The sequence below is a fragment of the Mesoplodon mirus genome (assembly GCF_964341445.2).
Source record: "Mesoplodon mirus genome assembly, chromosome: 11".
NCBI lineage: Eukaryota > Metazoa > Chordata > Mammalia > Artiodactyla > Ziphiidae > Mesoplodon > Mesoplodon mirus.
Genome location: NC_138987.1, coordinates 55,304,757 through 55,317,151, shown reverse-complemented (window position 1 = coordinate 55,317,151; position 12,395 = coordinate 55,304,757).

Here is a 12,395-nt window from a genome sequence, read left to right as displayed (position 1 = left end):
TTTATTTATTTATTTATGGCTGTGTTGGGTCTTCGTTTCTGTGCGAGGGCTTTCTCCAGTTGTGGCAAGTGGGGGCCACTCCTCATCGCGGTGCGCGGGCCTCTCACTATCGCGGCCTCCCTGCGGGCCTCTCACTATCGCGGCCTCCCTTGTTGCGGAGCACAGGCTCCAGATGCACAGGCTCAGTAATTGTGGCTCACGGGGCCAGCTGCTCCCTGGCATGTGGGATCTTCCCAGACCAGGGCTCGAACCCGTGTGTCCTGCATTGGCAGGCGGATTCTCAACCACTGCGCCACCAGGGAAGCCCCAATAAAGTTGTTTTAAATGTGAGATATAATGCCTGTATCAGAGTCCTCCAGAGAAACAGAACCAATATTTTAAATATATAATATTTAAAATATAAATATCAAATATAAATAGTTACAACATAAAAATATATATTTCCATCCATCTGATGTTTCAGTCTGAGTCCAAAGGCCAGAAACGACCAATGTCCCAACTCAAGCAGTCAGGCAGGAGGAGTTCCATCTTACTCAGCCCTTTTATTCTGTTCAGGCCTTCAGCTGATTGGATAAGACCCACCCACATAAGGGAGAGCAATCTGCTTTACTCAGTCTACTGATTAAGATGCTAATCTCATCAAGAAATACCCTCACAGACATACCCAGAATAATGTTTGACCAAATATCTGGACATGCTGTGGCTCAGTCAAGCTGGCACATAAAATTTACCATCACAAGTCCACCGCTCATCAATACACGTCTTCTTAAACCATACCTAATCTCCAAATAAAGACAATAACCAGGTCATAGTACTTAAATATTATAAAATAAAGTCAATACATTTTATGTTACATGATAAGGAATAAAGAGGGGAAAAACAAAGATATTTTATTTTTATACACACACAAACATATTCATAACAAGACAAGAAGGAAATATAACCATTACAGTCCTGTAATTACAGAAATTACATTTCTGTAACTGGTCATCTTGCTGTACTGGAAATTTATAACTACCTTCTTCTACTATTCATTCTGCATTCTTTTTGCCTTCAGCAAGCACCTCAGCTGGTCATGGTTCTTTACCTGGTGGGGTGACCCAAACTCTCATTCCTGAAAGGTCTGGGCCATTAGTAGTCCTGCCTGGATTGCCACTATTGCTGGTACTGTAACCAAGTCTTCAAAAGGCCATTCCACCATTCTATCAAACCAGCTGCTTCAGGATGGCAGAAAACATGGTAAGACCAGTGAATTCCATGAGCCTGGGCCCATTGCCACACTTCATTTGCTGAGAACTAATTTCCATGATCAGAAGCCATGCTCTGTGGAATACCACGATAGTGGATAAGGCATTCGTAAATCCACAGATGGTAATTTGGGCAGAAGACTTGCATTCAGAGAAGACAAATGTGTATCCAGAGTAAATATCTATTCCATTAAGAACAAGACACTGCCCTTTCCAGGATGGAAGTGGTCCAGTATAATCAACTTGTTCACCCAGGGGGATGGTACCATGCAGGGGGCCCAGTGTCAGTCTCTGCTGCTGCCAGATTGAGCCCTCAGTGATTGCCTTAGCCAGGTTGGCCTTGGTGAGTGAACGCTCATGTAGCTGAGTCCATGTATAACCTCTGTCCTGGCCAAAATGGCTGCTTTGTTCATGGGCCCATTGTGCAATGACAAGGGTGGCTGGGAAAAAAGATTGACGGTATTCACATAACAGGTCATCCTATCCACTTGATTATTAAGATCCTCCTCTGCTGAGGTCACTCTTTGTGAGTTTTTTCTCGGAACACAAATATCTTCACATTTTTTGCCCATTCAGAGAGTTTTATCATATACCTCTTCCCCAAATTTCCGTGTCACAAATTTTCCAATCATGTTCCTTCCAAATCCCTGACAATTCAGCCAAGCCATTGGCCACAGCCCAGGAGCTAATATATCAATATAATCACATGTCTGGTCATTTCTTCTTTCAAACAAAGTGAACAACCAGGTGCACTGCTCGATGTTCTGCCCCCTGGGACCACTCCCCTTCACAATGTCCTTCAGGATGTCCCCAAAAGGGTCAGTAGTATTGCAGCTGTTCTCTTGTGGGTGGTGCCTGTGTATTGTGCAGAACCAACTGCAAACCAGGCCTGAGTCTTCTCTTCTTCCATTACCTGATCATAGGGAACTTCCCCTGAGGCCATGGCTGCAGGCTGGAAGAGAAGTTTGTGGGAGGCCATGAGAATTTGAACCATTTCTTCATGTAACTTACTTGTGCCTTCAGGGACTAGTCAGGCCTGATCTCTTATATACCACTTTAATTTGATGATGGAGTGCAGCTTTGCACACCCAACTTTATGGCTTGACGGGCAGCTCAGGTCACATAGTAATTTGGTGGTCCATTCGGAGCATTCAGTCTCTGCTAAGACCCAGTAGCAGGCCAAGAGCTGTTTCTCAAAAGAGGAGTAGTTATCTGTGGAGGACTGCAGGACTTTGCTCCAAAGCCCTTAGGGCCTGTGCAGCGATTCACCTATTGGCGTTCCCAAAGGCTCCAAACAGCATCCCTGTATGCCACTGCCACTTCAAGCACCATTGGATCTACTGGATTGTGTGGCCCCCGCGGCAGAGCAGCTTGCACAGCAGCTTGACCTGTTGCAGAGCCTTCTTTTGTTCTGGCCCCGCTCAAAGTTGGCAGCTTTTCAGGTCATTTGGTGAATGGGCCAGAGTAACACACCCAAATGAGGAATATGTTGCCTCCAAAATCCAAAGAGGCCCGATAAGGTGTTGTGCCTCTCTTTTGGTTGTGGAAGGGGCCAGATGCCCCAACTGATCCTTCACTATAGAAGGGATATCTTGATGTGCCCCACACCATTGGACCCTTGAAATTTCCCTGAGCTGGGAAGGCCTCGAACTTTAGCCAGATTTATTTCCCATCCTCTGACACACATATGTTTCACCAATAAAAACCAATGTCTGCAGTAGTTGCTATTACTTGCTCACTAGGTCCAATCTACATAATGTCACCAATGTAATGGGCAAGTTTGACATCTTGTGGATCAGAAAGGTGTCAAGCAGAACATCATATGTTGATGACCAGTGTCAAGGGAGGACTCCAACTACATGGAGGAAGAGCTAAGGTCATCAGAGTGCTGTCTGGCCACCAGGAATAGAAGTCTAAACGCTTCTGCCCACTGCAGCTTGGTATCAGGGTTGCCAAGGAAAACAATGTAGTCAAGCACTGGACGGAAGAGTGCTTTACTCACATAGAGAAGAGACAGAACAAGATCAACTTCAATAGTGGGTGTTGGTCCCTGAAGGCCAGTGGGTCCCTCCTAGAAGCAGATGCTGGGCGATTGGCCTACATGCACCCCCTCTGGTGCCAACTATAAGGATCCCTCCCCCTCCCCCATAGAATATGAAATAGCTGGGGGCATGCCTGAGGACCACTGATGCATTTGCTCTATGCAATGTTCTATGCATTGCATAGAACAAAGGAGTACACATTGAGCATGAAAGAGAGAGAGAGATTCCCACACAATGGGCACAGGCTGTGTAGGCACTTTACCTCTTGGTAAGAAAGTGTTCCAACCCCAAGGTCCATTCTTATGTTGCTGAGTGGGGGATGAAATATTGTGAGCATGAGACTGGCTTTTTCAACAAAAGGTGATCGAGATCCCTGTGAACTAAATGATGACATAGGGCTGCAGAGGTGATATACCCCTGAGGTACAACCGTGAAGGTGCATTGCTGGCTTTGCCAGCTAAAAGCAAACTGCTTCTGGTGGTTCTTATTGGCAAGGATGGAGAAAAAGGCACTTCCCAGATCAATCGCTGCATATCAGGTACCAAGGGGTGTGTTAATTTGGTAAAGCAATGAAACCACATCTGGCAATTGGAGTCACCACCTGGTTAAGCTTACGATAATCCACTCTCATCCTCCAAGATCCATCTGTCTTCTGCACAGGCCAGATAGGTGAGTTGAATTGTGATGTGGTGGAAATCACCACTGCTGCATCTTTCAAGAACTTAAGGATGGTAGTAATCTGTGTAATCCCTTCAGGAATGTGACATTGCTTTTGCTTTACTATCTTCCTAGGTAGAGGCAGTTCTAGTGGCTTCCACTTGGCCTTTCTCACCATAATAGCCCTCACTCCACAAGTCAGGGAACTAATGTCGGTATTCTGGCAGCTTCAGAGTATATTTCAATAATGCATTGCAGAACTGGGAAAATACCCCTCGGGTGGGTTCAGGGACTCACTAGCCCACTGTGAGATAGACCTAATTGATCATCTTATGATCTCCGGAAGCCCCTACTCTGATTGGTGGACCAGAGTGACATTTTGTGTCTCCTGGAATTAGTGTCAGTTCAGAGACAGTGTTCCTGAAAAGTCTGATTATTTCCTTTTCCCCAATGCACAGTAACCCTGGTAAAAGACCTTTTGGGGAAGGCTAGGATAAAGATTAACAGTGTCCTGGCAGTGTACTGGGGTCCTTCCTCAAGAAGACCCAATCTCTTCTTCATTCAAAGGGCTCTGGGTATGTAAAGTGACTCAAGTCTGGGAATTGACTGAGGGGTTAGGACTCTGTTTTTATGATTCTGGTTAGAATTTTGTTCCCTTGACCTAGAACTTTTCTGCTTATACGGATCAAGTAAGAATTTAGTAGGCTTCCTGTTTAGGTCACTTCTAGGAACACCATGACCAACGTCAATCACTGTTATAGGTCTTTGCGAGTCAGATGTTCTGATTTCTTAGTTTATTTTGTTTTATTTTATTTATTCATTTATTTATTTATGGCTGCGTTGGGTCTTCGTTGCTATGCGTGGGCTTTCTCTCCTTGAGGCAAGTGGGGACAACTCTTCATTGTGGTGCGCAGGCTTCTCATTGTGGTGGCTTCTCTTGTTGTGGAGCGTGGGCTCTAGGAGCACAGGCTTCAGTAGTTGTGGCATGTGGGCTCAGTAGTTGTGGCGCACAGGCTTAGTTGTTCCGCGGCATATGGGATCTTCCTGGACCAGGGCTCGAACCCGTGTCCCCTGCATTGGCAGGTGGATTCCTAACCACTGTGCCACCAGAGAAGTCCCGATATTCTGATTTCTGCTTTGAATCTGCTCTCCACTGAGGTAGCCACTCTCACCTGGCCTTTGGTGGTTGAGTGCTGCTACTTGGCCCTTGCAACCCTGGGATCTTATCACTCCCTTGCATTCATACCTTCCAGTTCAGTGGTTTACCTTTCCGCTTTCTTTACTTTTTAAAAAAATTTAATTTATATACCATAATATTTTTCCTTTTTCTTTTCATCTCTTTAATTTTTGCTTGTTTTTAACCAACACAATATTTAAAAAATTTAACATAGTCAGGGGCTTCCCTGGTGGCACAGTGGTTAGGAATCCACCTGCCAATGCAGGGGACACTGGTTCGAGCCTTGGTCCGGGACGATCCTACATGCCGCGGAGCAACTAAGCCCGCACGCCACAACTACTGAGCCTGTGCTCTAGAGCCCACGAGCCACAACTACTGAAGCCCTCACGCCTAGAGCCCATGCTCTGCAGCAACAAGAGAAGCCACCGCAGTAAGAAGCCCGTGCATCGCGACGAAGAGTAGCCCCTGCTCGCTGCAACTAGAGAAAGCCCGCATGCAGCAGTGAAGACCCAACACAGCCAAAAATAAATAAATTAAAATAAATAAAGAAAAAAATTTTAGAACACTTTCAAAACTCCAAAAAGAAACCCCAAACCATTAGCAGTCACTCCCCTTTTGTGGCAAGGTTTTTAATTATAGATTCAATTAAGAGTTTTATGCTTCCTTCATGGTCAAACCCAAGGCCCACACTTCAGGACTAGCTTCTCCTGGAGACTCCTGCTCCAGGATCAGTGTCAGCAAACAATGAGGCACTGACCATGTGTGTCACTGTGCTGGGATGCAGAAAGGATATGAGTGAACAGGGCAACGAACTCAGGCTCTATAGAACCCTGAGTTTTAGCACCAGGTTAGAGCTGAGCTTTTGAACAAGCTTAAATTCTGAATCTGCATGTTTGCCTACCAAGTGGGGAGAGTAATCTCTCTATTTTTCAGGATTGGGGTAGGACAAATGAGAGAAATGTGTGCAAAAGCACTTTAAAAATTGTGAATTATTCAAGTATTATTGAAGGGCTGGCAATTTAGCTAAGGAGACACAAATAATAACTATAGAGGGACTTCCCTGGTGGCTCAGTGGGTAAGACTCCATGCTCCCAATGCAAGGGACCCGGGTTCGATCCCTGGTCAGGGAACTAGATCCCACATGCATGCTGCAACTAAGAGTTCACGTGCCACAACTGAGGAGCCCATGTACCACAACTAAGACCCGGTGCAACCAAATAATAAATAAATAAGTTATTCATTTATTTATTTATTTTTTGCGGTACCCAGGCCTCTCACCGTCGCGGCCCCTCCCGTTGGGGAGCACAGGCTCCGGACGCGCAGGCTCAGCGGCCATGGCTCACGGGCCCCGCCTCTCCGCGGCATGTGGGATCCTCCCAGACGGGGGCACAAACCCGTGTCCCCTGCATCGGCAGGCGGACTCTCAACCACTGCGCCACCAGGGAAGCCCAATGAGTAAATATTTTTAGAAATATAGAATAGGGAGGGTGGGAGGGACACGCAAGAGGGAGGGGATATATGTATATGTATAGCTGATTCACTTTGTTATAAAGCAGAAACTAACACACCATTGTCAAGCAGTTGTACTCCAATAAAGATGTTAAAAATATATAAATATATAGGAACGTAAGCACGTGCAACAAGACGTTTCTGAGCGCTCACCGTGTGCTAAGCACAATATTAAGTGCTGTGTATGCATTACCTCACTGGGTTCTTACAATAACCCTGTGAAGTAAGCACTGCTATTATTTTTATTTTACAGATGAGAAAAGTGATGTGTAGAGGGCTTAAGGAACTCACTCAAGATTGTACAGCTACAAAGGACAGCCCGTGGAGGGGTTGGTTAGTTTGAGCTGACCAGTAGCCCATGAGAGGACTGCCTTTATGGTCTGTCAAGGAAGCTGCTTCTCTTCACAGGGTACAAGTTATTCCAGTAACCCTTATAAAGCAGTCCCTCCACCACCCTGATGTCTCTCTCCCTCTCCCCACAATTTCTGTGAACGTTTTCTCTTTGCCCTTCCTATGCACCCCACCCTGAAATTCAGATTCTTCTCTTAGCTTCACAAATCAGTTCTGGGATGGATGCAGAGGCTCCTGTTTCCATGGTGATGTGGGGAGGCTGGTACACCACACGCCAAGTGTAGGCGATGCAGAGAGTTGGCTCCAGAGCCCAAGGTGTCGGCAGTAGCCAGGCTCCAGGAAAAGAGATCGATGAGAAAGCCAAGTCTGAGTGACTGGACCTCCCTTTGAGCTCCAGAAGGACTTCCACCCCTACGGCAGCCCCTGCCCTCCCCAAGCTCCTAATTTGGGAGTAGACTGTAGGAGCCCTGAGAGGGGAAGTGGTGGGCGTTTCAAAGCAGAAGCTACCACCCCTGACTTGTTTGAAGACAGAGCCTAATCTTGATGGGAGAGACTGCCCGGTTGGGGGGCCGCCCCCTCCCCTGGCCCCTCTGCCTCACCTCGCTCCCCTCTTCCCTGCTCTGACCTCATTCTTTGGAGCCCTGGCCGGGCGGCTGAAGGGGAGCAGGGCAGCCAGCAGGGGGCAGAGTCTCCCTCCGTCGAACCTTCTGTAGGACTCTGCTCCTGCCACCCCTGTTCTCACCAGGATTATTTTCAGCTGACAGGCTGCAAAGGCGCAGTAGGTGGATTTCAGGACAGGAGATGAGTTCTGGCAGGGGCTGTGAGCCTCTGAAGCTTTAGTCTTAGGCTGTGCGCCCGGGTAGGGAGAGGGGGTATTTAGGGCCACCGAGTCAGGGGCTGAAGCAAGGGCACTTGAACTTTTACTGGCAAAGGTTTCTTCTGAGGTTTTTCTCGATCCGTTGAAAACATTAAAAGCACCCTAACCCTGAAGAGGAGGCTTAATCATCCATTCAATAACTGTTTATTGAGTATCAATGATTATATTCACAGATGAATGCATCCAATCAAAAACAAGCCTTTACGGAATGCCTACACAGTGGTTCTTAACCTTTTGGGGGGTGAGGGGATGGCGTTATATATCCTTTGAGGTTATGATAAAAAATACAGACTCTCTCCCAGAAAGAATCCACTACAAATCTACAAAAACTGTTATATGATTTTGGGAGCCTCATGAACTCCTGGGAGCTCATCCATGGGCCCCAGGGCTTAAACTCCTGGCTTATTATGAGCCCTGCCCTGGGCACTAAGGGTACAATACAAATTAGGTAAACATGATCCCCACCCTGCCTGAGCTTGACAGGCTAGTGGGAGACACAGATGACAAAAGAAATTTTCACATGTTGAGGTATGGGGAAGTCATTTTGGCTTATGCATGAGTTAACTTGAATTTGATGCTAACCAGAACAGTGTGTTTGTGGCCTATCAAACATACATTGTACATCTGCTCTAATTATTAAGGAAAAGGGCACATTGACCAGAAGTAAAGAATGTCCATGTTAAAAATAAAGATGAGGGCTTCCCTGGCGGCGCAGTAGTTGAGAGTCCGCCTGCCCACAGGTTCGTGCCCCGGTCCGGGAAGATCCCACATGCCGCGGAGCGACTAGGCCCGTGAGCCATGGCCGCTGAGCCTGCACGTCCGGAAACTGTGCTCTGCAGCGGGAGAGGCCGCAACAGTGAGATGCCCACGTACAGCAAAAAAGTAAATAAATAAAAATAAATAAAAATAAAGATGGAATATCTCCCTTCCCAGAAAGCCAATGCTGGTACTCCTTCGATGATAAAGACTCCCTTCCCACGTGCCAAGGCCATACTGACTCACTGTGTATGTGCTGGTCTGGTTTTTTTTTTTTGAAACCTTCAAGGAATGTATCCCTGACTTGTTTGTTGTTCTTTGTTCTGTGTCGAAAACTGTGCTTTTCTAGAACAGTTCTCCAGAGTTACATGAGAGGCTGTCTTCCTGGCTCTAGTCCTCAGTTTGGCTCAAGTAAAACTTTATTCCTATTATAGATTGTTTATTGATTATTTTCATCGACACAGATAAGTAAGGAAATGCTTAAAATACAATGGGGAAATGCAGGGGCTGGGAGACCCACCAGGACCTAGACCAGGGCCCTGACGAAAAGCTTCCTGGAGAAAGTGACAGGTAAGCTGAGACCTGAAGAAGGAACAGGAGCTGGTCAAGAAAAGGCCTGAGAAAGAACATGTCAGGCAGGAAGAAAAGCACATGGAAAGGCCCTGAGGAGAGAGAACAGCAAACCTGAGAAGCCAACAGCAGGCCTGTGTGGCTGGCTCAGAGATGCCAGGTGGAGAACTCATGAGAAATGGGGCTAGAGGATAAGTGCCATATGTAGCCCCTGGAATGCAGCAGAAAACAGAAAACAGGGAGACAGCTGCCACCCTCAAGGACACCGGCAGGAAAGCCAGTGGTTATGCTGTAGAAGTGTAAGTTCAACCCTGAGAGTGAGCCTAGGGCAGTGTGGGAGCACGTGGGAGTAGTTTTATGCTCAGCCTTGGGGGTCAGGCCTAGAGCCCAGGACATGAGGCTCAGGGATACATTCGGTGTATCCACAATACCCTCAGCCTTTGAAAACAGCTGGAGGATGAACGCTGAGGGAGCAATCACGAGTGCACCTTGGTTTGACTGCAGCTTACCTCTAGGAACATCTTTTATTCTGGGGGTGAGAACAGCTGGGCTCGAGTGAGCTGAACTCTGCCTAGTTTTTTTTTTTTTTTTTTTTTTTTTTTTTTTGCGGTATGCGGGCCTCTCACTGCTGTGGCCTCTCCCGTTGCGGCGCACAGGCTCCGGACGTGCAGGTTCAGCGGCCATGGCTCACGGGCCCAGCCGCTCCGCGGCATGTGGGATCTTCCTGGACCAGAGCACGAACCCGTGTCCCCTGCATCGGCAGGTGGACCCTCAACCACTGTGCCACCAGGGAAGCCCTGCCTAGTTTTTTAAGTACCAGAGTTGTGGCTAGAAGCAGCCCTGGCTAGAAAAGCAGGTGAGGAGAGAGAGCAGTAGACTTGGCCCCCGGATCCCTGCTGTAGACTTAGGGGTGCAAGTGGAAGAGCACGGGATGAGAGAGGGAAGCAGATGTTGCAATGATTTATTGCCAGTGATTTATTTTATTTAACAAACACTCATCTAGTACTTACTACGGGCCAGGCACTGTTCTAAACGCTTAACAAATTTTAATTCCTAACACTCCTAGGAAATAAGCATGATCGTCAGTGTCATTTTACACATGGGGGAAATGAGGGACAGAGCAGCTAAGTGCCTTGGCAAGGTCAAACAGCAAGTGACAGAGCCACCATCAGAACCCAGGCAGGCTGCCTGCAGTCTGTGTTCTTCACCACTGAGCTATGCTACCTTCTGGAAAGGAAGGCAGTGGCAAGAGCTAAGAATTGAACCTGGGCCTCCCACATAAGACAGGTGAGAATTCTACCATTCCACCTCCTAAGACACTGATAAAGTGCTAGGAGGCCTGCTCTGTGGGGGTCCCAGGGCAGTGGGAGGAGCCACGGGAAATGGTGGGCACTTGCAGCTTTGGGGAGCTGCTAGACTAAGGCCAAGGCTCCAGGACCGGGGAAGGGCAACTAGGTAAGCGAGAAGGTCAGGGGACCAGGTAAAGTGTGCCAGCCCCTTCCTCCCTTATCAATGTCATCTTTTTTTTTTTTTTTTTTTTTTTTGTGGTACGAGGGCCTCTCACTGTTGCGGCCCCTCCCGCTGCGGAGCACAGGCTCCGGACGCACAGGCTCAGCGGCCATGGCTCACGGGCCCAGCCGCTCCGCGGCATGTGGGATCTTCCCAGACCGGGGCACGAACCCGCGTCCCCTGGATCGGCAGGCGGACTCTCAACCACTGCGCCACCAGGGAAGCCCAATGTCATCTCTTGCCATTGTCTCCTCACTCACGATGCTTTAGTCACACTGTTCTTTCCTTCCCCAGGCTACTTGCTGTGGCCTCTGCCGGGAACGACCCCACCACCTGCACACAGACACACACCCCCTCCCCTTTCCCCAGGCTGACCCCCACTCATCCTTCAGATCTCAGCCTCACTGTGGGTACTTCAGAGAGGCCCTCTTGGATCCCATCTCTGAATTAGATCCCTTCTGTTATTCTCTCATAGTAGTAACCGATTATTTCCCCCTTATAATAGGTTATAGATCCACTTGTGCTTAATGCTTGCCTCTCCTATTAGACCACAAGCTCCCTGAGGGCAAGGGCCCCACCCTATTCTCACTATAAATCTTACTCCTAGCATAGTGCTAGGCACATATAGACACTCCATAACATTTTGCTAAACGAGTATACGAATTTAGAGGCCTTTCAGAGACCTACTGGTCCAACGCTTCCTCCCCTCTACCATGTGCCGAGTAGGCAGTCATCTACTTTCTCCCTGAATATTCCTAGTGTCAGAGAATGCACCACTTCACCAAGACGCCCATTCCATTTGTGAAGAGATTTAATAGTTAGAAAGATCTTCCTTTTTTAAAAAAAAATCTGACTCCCTGTTACAACTTGGTCCTAGTTTGGCCCTCTGGAGCTATATGCAATCAGGACAGTCCTTTAAGCAGTTGTAGAAGCCATCCTGCTCGCCCCTCCACCCTCAAGCCTTCTCTGTGCCACTCCAACAGTTCTTTCAGCTTTGCGAGGCTTGGTTTCTTAACCCTCTCCACCCTGGGCCGTTTTCTCAAGAAACATCCACTTTGATCAGCACTCAGAATGTAGCCTGATTTATGAATTGTCACCCCCCAGCCTCAGCCACTCCATCAACTGGGATACAGGTACAGCAGGATGATGGAGAGGGTGGACAAAGTGAGAACAGAAAGCTGTTTCTTTCTCTCCAGTGAACTGGGGACGTGTTTCTCCAGGAAACAATAACATTTAACGATGGTTGGGGCCCCGGGCTAGTCCTGAACCAGATGTACTTGTCAGCTGCATTCTAGGTCAAGTGGCCTTTCTGGACCCATTTAATACCTTTTCTCTGGGAAAAAATATGTTTGGGTTCCAAACAACCAAGTTATATATAGACCCTTTAGATAACCAGCTTACAAATTGGGAATTGCTTCTGGAGAAGTATTTAGGTAACACCGAGTGGGAGAGTGAAGGGACGAGAACAGAGTGGGCTTGTTCAGAAAAGTTTCCAAGAGGTTTTTGAAGCAAAGGCGGTGCAAGTGGGAAGGCATACGGGCTTTAGAGCCAGACAAACCTGGGTTCAAGTCCCAGCTTTGCCACTTCCTGACTGCTGTGAGGCCTGCTTTACTTAACTTCCCCTCAGGTTCCTTTCTCTAGGAAAGGAAGACAGTCATTGCAGAGTTGCTTGACACATAAGTGCCGATTAATGGTAGGTA